The sequence below is a fragment of the Anopheles arabiensis genome, chromosome 2 (assembly GCF_016920715.1).
Source record: "Anopheles arabiensis isolate DONGOLA chromosome 2, AaraD3, whole genome shotgun sequence".
NCBI lineage: Eukaryota > Metazoa > Arthropoda > Insecta > Diptera > Culicidae > Anopheles > Anopheles arabiensis.
In genome coordinates, this window is record NC_053517.1 from 1,537,057 (window position 1) to 1,548,664 (window position 11,608).

The window sequence follows — 11,608 nt, forward strand, 5'->3', positions numbered from 1 at the left end:
ACCTACCTATGTTGTTGCCTGTGATGTTTCGCATTCACTAAACGCCATCATATTTGAATAATGATCAAATGAATTTTTCCACCTCGTTTACACGCAATAATATGACCAGAGTGTAGCAATTAAAATACCATAAACCCGGTGCAAAAAACTAAAACACCGCAAAGCTTTCACCACGTGTCGCCACGAGGGATGGGATAGGAGTGAATGAAATGCAAAAATACCATATCTGTAAAACTTTTTTTCTATCCCATAGATATATGAAATTCCCAACGCCGTGTATGGTTTACAATCCATTGTCCGTCCCAGTTAAAATAATACAAAGCGCTTCAAATCATAAACTTTTCCGTAAAGTACAATGCTTTATGTTTTCGATCGTAACAATCACGACCCTACTCACACCAACGCCCAACCTCCCCCATCCAAATAAGTCGATTCGTAATTATCGAACGTAAACAATAAAAATGCATTTGTTACAATCCTGCCCTCATAATCATTGATTGCTCAGTATAAAATTCTCAGCAACCCATCCCAATGTACCCATTTATGCAGCCCTTCTCGTTGAGTCCTTTTCGCTTAATTTTACAGTTTAATGTGCCACTGGCCAGCCGTAAAATATTAAACATAATAACGAGGCTCGTTTCATAAAACCGTTTAAAACATTCTACATTTACTGGACGCCGCTCGAGTGCCCAGTGCGTGTAGCATAATTGTGGCCCTAAACGATGTGCAACAGCTGAACGATGTACCCCGAACACATCGGGTCCTTTTTCCGTAAAACTGTCAACAAAGTATAAGTTAATGGAAAGCAAATCTGGAAAACGCCATAACATCCAAACCAATACGATGCAAAACAGTAATCAACTGAGTAACGATAAGCAACTTTTACCACCAACTTCGAACTAGTATCTAGAGTCGACACACTTTCGCACAAGAAACTAGGTCAATATGGAGCATAATATGCATAGCGAGAGCATTCTAACTCCAAACACCCCTCGAGTTTCTGACTTCTTTAATGGCTTATCCGGACTGGTTGTCACGAAAGCACTTCCCAGCCCAGAGTTCCCAGCTAAGCCGTCGACAGTATGTCATATAAGTCCGTTTTGTGTTATGGAATACGATTGTTGGGATTTATACTCGATTGAAAAGTTTAGCACCAACGCTGTAGGGCATCAACCCACAAGACTTTCCCCCTTTCTTCTCTTCACTCCATAGCGACGACTTGTGCGGATGCACGCACACAAAGAAAGGCCGGAAGTGTAAAATCAATGAACCGTCCACAAAAGATTTCATGCACTGGCATTTTGTTGTGCTCTGTCCTGTGTCCTCCTCTGTACCAGGAAGAGCACTGCAACAAAAATAGAAGCAAATCCCACCACACGACACGAACCACTATCGGTAACTTTTCTGGCACCTCCCGTTGGTCCCTCGCCCACCATTGCTGGCCCCAAAAAAAAGGGAACTTGTTTGAAGGGGTTCGTTACTTAAGGGAAGAGAGAAAAATAGATCCAAGCCAAACAGACTAAGCCCATTACTGTTTGGGGCCACTGTGAACCACAGAATTAGAAACTCCTCAAACGCTCCAGTAAAAAGCGGAAAGTTACCCAACAAAACCTTTGGTAGCCGTTTGGAACTGCTTTCCAGTAATGAAAATCGATAGTAATGAAAAAAGTTTTCCTATGATTTTCCGCCCCATCACGGACCGCGTGGCTACTCCCCTAGACTTCAGCTGCAGCTGGATTCGATCCCATTGTCAACGGAATCGTTAAAATTTTCATTCCCTCTCGAACACTTCTCCTACCCCTCCCTGGGCGGGAGGGGCACGGGGTGTTTCCTTCCACAGAGACGTATAACGCTCATAACCGGCCAGCGACGAATACAAAGTTTTACAACTCTTTCCCACTCGCCTCGAGTCCTTATTTTTTCTCACCCACTGTTTTTGTTTCTTGTTATCGGTTCTCTATCGAATTTGATGCTTCGTATTGTTGGGAAAGTGGGACGGCTGGGAAGACACTTCCGACTTTGGCTCCCATCATAACAATTTCAGTTAGAAATTGCTACACTACGGGCACAAGCCAAGAGCCAGCGCAAGCTTTACACACCGGGGAAACGGGTCTGCTTTCGAAACCTCCGCTTACTTCCGGCATGAATATCGTAAAAATACAAACTCTTCTTTCACACACTTTCACGCACACACACACACACACACACACACACACACACACACACACACACACACACACACACACACACAGAGCTCTTATTTTTCTTCCAGCAATCAAACGCTTAAGCACTTCCCGGATCGAGATCGATCGACAACTTTTCCACTTCGCCTAACCATCTTCAAGAAACCACCCTCCCAGTCGGGCAGAAGAAACCGGAGAGAAATATTGAGCTTGGCAAAACTTTTACAATCATCATGCACACGAATAGTCGACCCCTTTCCCGGATGCGAAACTCTCACTTAACCGGAACCGGAGAGCTTCGGTGAGCTCCGGGCGCCAGGAACTCCTTTCAAACGGCTGAGTTTTACACAATAACGTAGGATTTTCGGTTTGATTGTATCAATTCGTATTAAACAAATCGCATCCATTGTGTTCGGGTAATGTTCGGATTAACTTTGTCACAGCAAGAAGGAGATAGACGGATATCATTAACATTCAATCGAACATTCGAGACGATTCGGAACCACGGTCAATGCAATCGATTGGTTCCTTATTGTTTTGTGTCCTTGTCAATATTTCAATTAATGGTGTTTGTTTTTTACAGCAAATCTGTCCCAATGCCATTAAACAAAGCAAATAGTTAAACGTTATCACACTTTGTTGTTTTTTTTTGAGAGGATGTGGGGCGTTGCCCGCATTCGAGCCCGGTGCTCATTACCAGCTCGACACTTAAAGCTGACAAATGCGCCACTCATGATGTGCTTCCTTTCACATCTAAACACCATTGCCGGGCAGCTTTTGGTCTGCTGTTTGCCCCAGTCTCGGGTTGCATCGTCGCGATCTGTCAGTTAGCATTTCATCATACTCTTGCCCAGCGGCTTGTGAGTGAAAGCGGATCGTTGTGTCCATGTTAAATAGCTAAGAGCGAAAGAATCACCGAAAAAAATCCTACTCATCCTGCCGAGCTTGGTGTGACCGCTGTTGGACAGCGGGCCCGGTGGCCAAGTGAAAAGGACACCGGAGCTAGCTGACGTACTTTTAAATTAGTTCGCATCATGCAGACCGTTTCTATCTTGGTCATTCCCCTCGGACTGCGAACAGCGAATTGCAATGACGTCGCTAGCGGGATGAAGACACCAGTTCTAGTTGCACTTCTTTTTTGTACAGCTGCTTTCGGCAACGGCGCTGCCAACACACGTTTTCGAGTTCGTCCAAACACTTTTCTGGTGAAACGTTCGCTAGCAACGGTTTGATCCTTCTCATCGCGGTCACATGCACGGGTACCCGAGATGCTGACGGCTGCTGATGAGTGTTGCATAAAATTGCATCCTCTCATGGCGATTCTGCGCGATGTAAGCTACACTGCAACTGCAAGCTTCTTTTGTTTCGGGTGAAAACAATAAAAAAACACTGCTGATAGCAATAAGTACTTTGCCTTCCCCGACGCTGGTCCGGAGGTGGAGGTGGGATTGTGGGATAATATAATTTGCTCTGGCGCTTCCGCTGACACGGTGCACATTTCATTTTTCTTCGTCTGGGTCACCGTGCCGTGAATTCGGTGGTCAAATACCAACGACGCTCGGGGACATGATGCAAATAGAATTCACTTGGACGTGGGACGAGCCCGGGCTTGGCAGGAGAAGGGACGGTAATGCGAGAAAACTAAGTACGAGTTTTGTGAGCCGTCCTGTAGGTCATGGATCGTCCACCATTGCTACATTGACCTGTACCCAAAAGTGCCACCCAGTAGAAAACGGATCCCGCTGGTATACTAATGCTTAAACCCATTTACTATTTAAATACCATCAACCAACGGCAGCGAAAACCGCGCAAGTTCATTGCTGTTGGTTTGTTGTCGTTCTAGTAAAATGGCGATTAAACTTTAAACGTTCTTCATTACGAGTACCGTCAGTAAAGAATATCAACTTCTACCGCTGGTGCTAGCATGTTAATAACTTGATAATTGTTTAACCAATTCACTGGACCATCACGACCATGTTTTTCATCGTTAGTCTTGAAAAAATAAAACCTCAGTCGTTCACGCACCCTAGCCACATAAATCGTCTGACGGACTTTATAATTTATAAAACTAAAAGCCATTCCAATTCGCATGTCCACCTGCGTATATGTTGTGTGACAAATTGCGCTTCACAGAAGAAAGATCGTCTCCCTCACCTGCACCATTCCCGTCGCTTGGGTTCCATTTGATGCTATCTTCATACAAACCAAACTTCACCCAACACCCAACAGCGAACGGGAATCTCTCGCGCCCTTGATAGCATACATTTATAATAACTTTTCTCATTTGAAATGCAAACAATAAATATTTTTACGAGTAAATTATCACTTTTTCCTTCCCTTTTTGCTGCGGAGCAAACTTTTCTCTTCCCTCCCCTTGGTCGCATTTGTCACGCGAGTGCATTCAAATGGACGCACCTTACTAAGTGCGAGGTGATGTGCATATGTGCGCAGAAACTTTTCCACATCGATGAAACACTGCTGCACTGAAAAACAGACACACACACACATACGTTCACAGAGGCTGCTGCAAGAAGTGCTGACGAAAATCATAAAACTACCTTCACGGGCGTCTGCGGGCGACGATGAGTTGCCTTCAAGCCCGCATTTGACTGCACACGCCACGATTCAATACCATTTCAGCCCTGTAGGGGAAAAATCGTTTAAAGTAAGTGCATTCACCGCCGGAAAACTCCCGCTGAAGATGCTTGCGATGACACCCGAAAACTTTTAGTCAATTGCCACACGCAACCCGACTGTCTCTCTCACTCGCTATCTCCTTCTTTGCCAAGGTAGGTGTGTGTGTGAGGCTGTGAAGCAATTTCCAAACGAGGCTTTCCACTCTGTCGATCGTGCGCGAAAATGGTAACGGCAATAAAACAAACCCACTTGGCAGGCTCACTTTGTCCCAACACACAAAAAAAACGCACAGAAATGGGCGAAATTGAAGAGGAGTACGCCCGGATCTCCCGATGGGAATGTTAACCTTGGTTGCGGCAAGCGAGCCTTAATGCCATTGCACGCCAAAACCCTCCGATGGAATAGAGTGGCGCAATTTAAAGTTGCAACTATTTCACCAAACTTCTTCCTGCCCGGGCAAGGAGAGGCTCTCGCGCCCTGGAGAAAGGAGCAGTCGACTGGAGAACGGCTGCCCCTACTCGAGATTCTCAAGATAATCAACAAAACTTACAACAACGATGCCCTTACAAAGCGAGCGAACGAATTCAAGTGCACTGGAAAAGATGAAACTTAAGATCTAGGACTCGGGCCACGGTGCCCTCTAGGGAGAGGGACGCACCGGACGGAGTGGTTTTTAGTGTTGCCGCTGCTGCTGCGGCTGCTGGTGCTGGCTGTCTTCACCAGTAGCTTACACCGCCGTTGGTGGAGAGTTTGATAACTTGCCCTACCAAACGCTTTTTCACCCCCAGGCACCCAAGGGAGGAGGGTTCTTTGGCCAGTCCTCGGTGTGCCAGTCGGTGAGTGAATTTTCGGTCCGTCCAACCAATCAACAGAACAAAAAAAAAATGCCGCTCCGCTCCTTGCTTCGTACATCGACCATTGTGGTGGTTTTGTTTCATCGTGGTTACTGGTGCTCCCAAGTGAGCGTTTTTGCTGGCCGAGGTTAAAAGCAGCGGTGGAAAATTGCAAGCACCGGAATTAATTGCTGCCTACTCGCAGGAGATTACAGCAAGCAGCAGCAGCATAAATAAAAGTTATTACTCACTCGACCAGTACAACCAGTAATCTCTGGACTGGCTGCCGGCTGCCCGACTCGGTAAGCCAACCCACTCTACCCACTCATACACGGCAAATGGCAAAGAAAGCGGCTACAATGATGTGCCGCCCTGTTCCCCGAAAGAGATTACAGGCGTGTGTATCCATGGAGAAGCCCCCGCTGCGGTCCCATGTGAACCGTTTTTCGCACATTTTGACTTCAATTTTCCACTGATTTTTGATGGATCATTAATGGTATGTGTGTATGTGTGTGTGTGCTAGTGTATGGCATGGTTGCGGTAACCTTCTGCGGGATACATGCTGCCCACCGGGCGGATGATGGAGTGCTTAACCAACAAAAGAGAGAATCCATCGGTATAAAGGATACCTTCCAAGAATGGACCACAGTGCTTCTTAGGCCGCTATTCAATAACGATCCCGAGAAAAAAGGTCAATTTGGTGCCAGCGTCAGTGTTCATTGTCGATTCGTTAAATCCTAGTGATGATGGTTCCCACAAGCTGCACACGCCGATCAACCTGTCTTACCTGATCCGTGTAAATATCGCATAAAGTAGCATAATTTGTTTATTTTACATCCCCAAAACAAGTGACCATGATGATGCCGCGGTGAAACCGATTCCGATCAGATCCACACGAAGCGAAAGCTGCATTATACCGTCGATAAAATCTGGCACAATTTAGTGTGCACATGGTTTCGGTTTCGGAATAGCCCCAGAAGTAAATCTCGGTTTCATTCCCTAGAAGACAGACTAAAAAAAGTAATCTTATCCTTCCCCGATTCCGAAGGCTCATAAAGAGAACAGCTGCTCGGGATCCTGCTAAAATATGGACGCAACCGAAAAGCGAACCACAGCCTTCCTTCCTAAACAAAATAAAACTGCATGAGGCTGGGGTGGTTCCTACGGTACCCATACCCACTGCTCTAGTTTGTAGCACCGCAGCACGCACAACCTAGCCTCTGCATGTAATTTTATTACCGTTTTTTTATCGTGCGACTCATAAACAACGCCGTCGACCGTCGCGAATGGTACCGGAGGGCATCGTTAGCGAACGAAGTGTCAGTATGCGCATGAAGGTGTGTGTGTGTGTGTGTGCATGGTTCACAGCTACACAGAGTCGTCGTTGCCAGTTTCGAGAGCTTTTTTCTTCATTTTTGCTACAAAAAGAGTAGTGAGCGTTCTTTTCCAAACAATTCAAGCGCTTCAAGAGCAAGTGAAGACTGTGTGTAGGAGAAGGTGGGACAATATTTTGAGATCATCGAACGCGTGTTTCGGAATAAAGAAAGCTTCCAAGACACTGCAGACAGGCTCGCTCTGCCTTTACATTTGCGGAACGCCAACGAGTACATGAGAAAATATTGTCGCCTCTCCAAGCGGGCACTCCTATCCTTCCCCGTCACGCCGTGAAGGGTGATGGAATTTCCTAACGATGCCAACGTCGATGGAGGAGCCCATTTCCCGAGCAACAGTGCCAGCGGTTGCACCATCATCATCGTGGAGAGCTTTCCCATACTGCCATGCGCCGGTACGCGCAGAATGATGAAAAATAAGCGAAAAATGGTTGGACCGGTGGACCTAATGTTGCTGTTTTTCGTCGTCGTCCTCGTCAGCCACATCCTCGACAAAGTGTCGATGATAATCTGTCAAATTACAGACAAGCGAAACGGGTAACATGTGGCACCGTGTGGCTGCTGCCAATCCATTCTTCATCGCTTATGCAAACGCGCCGCTGGAGCGGTACCTACGGCGAACCGGATGACAAGCCGGTCAAAAGTGTCACAAGTGTGAAATGGGGGCTCGCGGAAGTCACTCATTCGTGCGGACTGGTGGCAAACGGAGCCTAAATTTATCCTGCCCCACAGCATAGCGGACCGGCACACCGGCGACGGCATAGGCTGTGGTGCCATTTATCAAATTTGTCCGCGACCCGGACGTGGGGGTAAAATCCACCGAGAGCATTGTTTTGAATTATCCTTCCAGCGATTCCGCAGAATATTAAAGCTTTTTTTTGAACCAGCGAAATGTTCAAAATCTGCGATCCTACGGAACAAATATTCTGCTTTGTTTCTGCGCACCAAGCAAAAGGTGTAAACAATCTCGCCAGGTGTCCTCTGCCTCTGCTCGTCGCTCTTAATGTCCTTATAAAGCTACACATTTTACAACTCCATCCGAACTATTGGCGCTATGTGTGCTTCGTTTGCCTCCGCTGTAGTATTTTCTATTGAATGTAAACACATTTTCAATTCAACAAACAACGTACGTGCTCCTGGTGCGATAATGCTACCGAATGCTGCCAGTAAACTGCAAAGCTTTACATGCTTGCCGTCTTCTAGCTGCCGACAGTGAGATGACATCGCAGGACGGAAGAAACACAACCCATCTCTTCGCCACGGAGACCCCCAGACAACGCACCGGCAACAAAAGCAGCGGTTTAAACGAAAACGAAACAAACCGTCTAAGCAAGGTTCAGACGTGTCATAAAATGTGTCTCAATATCGCCCAACTGGCAAGCTAGATGTCGTATTTTATTGATACAGCCACACAGTTACGTAGGTAAGATAGAAAGAGGCACAAAGGAAGCTGCTCGATTCAATTTTAATCAGCGAATCGGTAAGAAAATCTGTAAGCAAATTGTAATGTTTCTCTTTTTTTTTTTGTTTGCTTTGTCCTAACAATCTGCAGCAACACGAACGCAATCTTGTAATCGTTATGATCTACAAACAGAGCATCGACGTTAGCAGAAGAGTATTGTGAACAGATCTGCTATTGTACTCAAGCACTCTTTCCAGAGGTTTCTTTTTGCGGTATTGCAATATAAATTAATGATGCTTTTTAAAAAGCACACTACCAAGAAAAAAAGATTACTTCCTCGCCGTGTACACACTTTCAGTATCAACTTTGTCGTTCGGGCACACCCACCGCGTCGGTAATATCATCGTGGCTCGAAGGTAAACGAGAAAGTTTTTAAACGAACCTTATCTCACCGCATAAATACTTAATCACTTGAAATGAAATTAATTTCACAGAAACGCATCGCCACCTGACCGTGGAACGGATTCGATAAGTGCAAACCGTCTTCACCACCAAACCAGGGAACGTCACCGGTCAGCATCGTCATCAGTTCCATTAAAACCCCGTAATGAGATACTTCAGCGCTGGCAAGTGAGTCGTTCAGGCAAGCACACAAACACATTTAATGGATTGTACTGCTGCTGGCATTCTCCCCTGGTAAAAAAAGCGAACACCTCACCACGAAATGAATTAAATTCGCTGATCATCAAAATATTCACGTTGCAAGAACATGGCGAAAAAATCGGAAAGATCAAACAAAACGATATTTTTTTAAACATCAACATTAAATTGCACACACACACACCCTCATTCAACGACCGTAATGAAGTGCGTCGGTTAATTTGGGTTTTCCAGAAAGTCATCATGCGGCGACTTCACTCCAATACCGTCTACCCGGGGCCAACAGGATACTGCTGCTGATTTACCACACGCACTGGTTGATTTTGGCACGCAAAGAAGGACAAAAAACAGGCACACGGACGCACCCGCTACCCGATGGATGTGACTAATGAGCGAATCAAGGGTAATTATGAATTATTCCCATAACAATTAAATAAACATGATTAAATCTGTATTTAATGATGATAAACCGTGTGTATCAATGCGTCCAAAAAGCCAAAACTACGATAGACTTTCGTTAAGCTCCCGAGTGAACATGTATGCAAATGCAGCCACGTGACTGTAAATTATCGAGAGCTCAACATCTGCATTACAACAATAAACCATCAGCACATCGGGAGTTAGATATACCGAACTTCTCCTTCTAGACATAATTCATCTGGACGGGGTGAGTGAATAGAAGCAGCCTACTACCACTGCAATGGCCTCTTTAATCATCATTGCCATCAACATCATTATTCTGTTTTCCACACGCTTCCTCCTCCTGCCCTACATCACTGATTGCAGTTTTCAAACAGTACAAAGCCAGCTCGTTCCACAAATGAAGAGCAAAATTAACTGTTGATAAATTGTTCGCCGAAAATAGTTTTCCCCCAGATCGTTTGCTTGCACCGAATTGCTTTTCCGAAGCAGTGTCCGAAGTGTCTGTGTACGTGCGCTTGTTATGGTTGCTTAAATTCTAACCTCTTAACAAGCAAAAACTTACACACTCTCTGTGTGTTTTCCGTCTTGCGGCTTCCACACAGCGGGCGAAAAGGACAGTTGACCCACCCACTTTCCAGCGCTTGATTGTGACTGATCATTTGTTTCATTTCGAAATTTCAACAATCCAAACTATCCGACACCCTATTTCTGGGGCTCCCTTCTCATTCGTCCACCCCATTAGCTTTGATGAGTCACACAACCTACCCCACAACCTCCCCGCCGAAACAATGACCACCCTGTCGCTCGGAAACATTCGCCCTAACAAATGCGCCAAACCATCTCATGCGCTCTACGTCTGTGAAGTTCGACTTTTGTTCCGTTCCCATTGGGCGGACTCGACCCAAGACTTGTAGCAAATACTTTAACCGCCGTGTCCTATTTTGGTGGTATTCTTTTGCGCTGACCTTCGAAAGCGAGCCATTTGACTGTCTTTTACCAAACTTCACCACCCAGCGCTGCAAATGCTAGCGCGGCAAGCTTGCGGAAAGTAAGTTTTTCCAAGGGGGAAAAACTTTTCCATTCACCGTTCAGCAGGATCTACTGCCCGCAGGTACGGCTTGGTACGTTCAAGCTGTGTAAAAGCACCACGCGTGCCTGTGTTTGTTTGTGAGTGTTTGAGCATACTCATTGTGCAAAAGAAAGCCAGCGGCCTGGACCGTTTCCAGTGCGTTTGCTGAAGCACCAGCGCAACACCGGCGCTCGCCTTTTATCCGGCCCATAGTCGTTAATTTCAATTTGACGTCTATGAATATTTAACGCAAAACTAAATTGATTTCATTATCTACCACTGACACTGCCACCGACGGCAGGCCTGGCCCGGCCCAGGCAGACACATCGCACGCTCGAACAAATCAATAATAAATGCAAAGCTCAACAACAAATTGACAGTAACGTGCACAAAAGCCCTCCCTGGCGAGCGGAAAGTGGCGGCCAGTGGGTAGGATACTGGGAGGTACGCTTATCAGCTGTAGGCTGTCTGTTTGCAAAAGCCGGGAGAATAGTTTAGACAGCAGGCGCCAGGTGAAGGGTTTATTGGTTCTTCATTATTCATATGTTTGTACAATGGCACCACCATCGAGACACCATTCTTAACGCCCATGCCCAGGGTGTTTCATCCTTCCGCGCTTATCTACACACTCACACATCCACCTCCCTTTCCTCTTCCCCTTCAATGTCCTGGTGAGATGTAATGGTGAGAAAATGGAACAAGATTTACACCCTTAGATAAAGCCGCACTCATCCCTTCCATCGCGATAGGACGACCATGCGTCTCCATTAAACTTATCGTCCCTACCAAAGCGCATTGGCCTTCAGTTTCCACTTTTTTGCACCCATCCCGGTAGCACACCACGCAGGCACGAAATGAAGGAATCCCACATTCAATTTATTGCAATATTTTGCATATCATTATAGCGGCAACTTCGGTCCACTCCGGAGGGTGGTGGCCCAGTTTGTCTGACACGCACTGCTTGGTGTTGTTTTGCTTCGACGTCTTTTGCGTTTTCATTCTTCTCGCTG

At 46.1% G+C, this 11,608-nt stretch overlaps 1 long non-coding RNA gene across 1 annotated transcript; it reads left to right on the top strand.

The window, feature by feature from the left end:
* The first annotated feature begins 8,769 nt into the window (after positions 1–8,769).
* Positions 8,770–9,502, top strand: LOC120896109. Its single transcript, XR_005738401.1, has 3 exons — positions 8,770–8,862; positions 8,941–9,076; positions 9,341–9,502. It is a non-coding gene; the product is annotated as an uncharacterized LOC120896109 (long non-coding RNA).
* Positions 9,503–11,608: the final 2,106 nt, after the last annotated feature.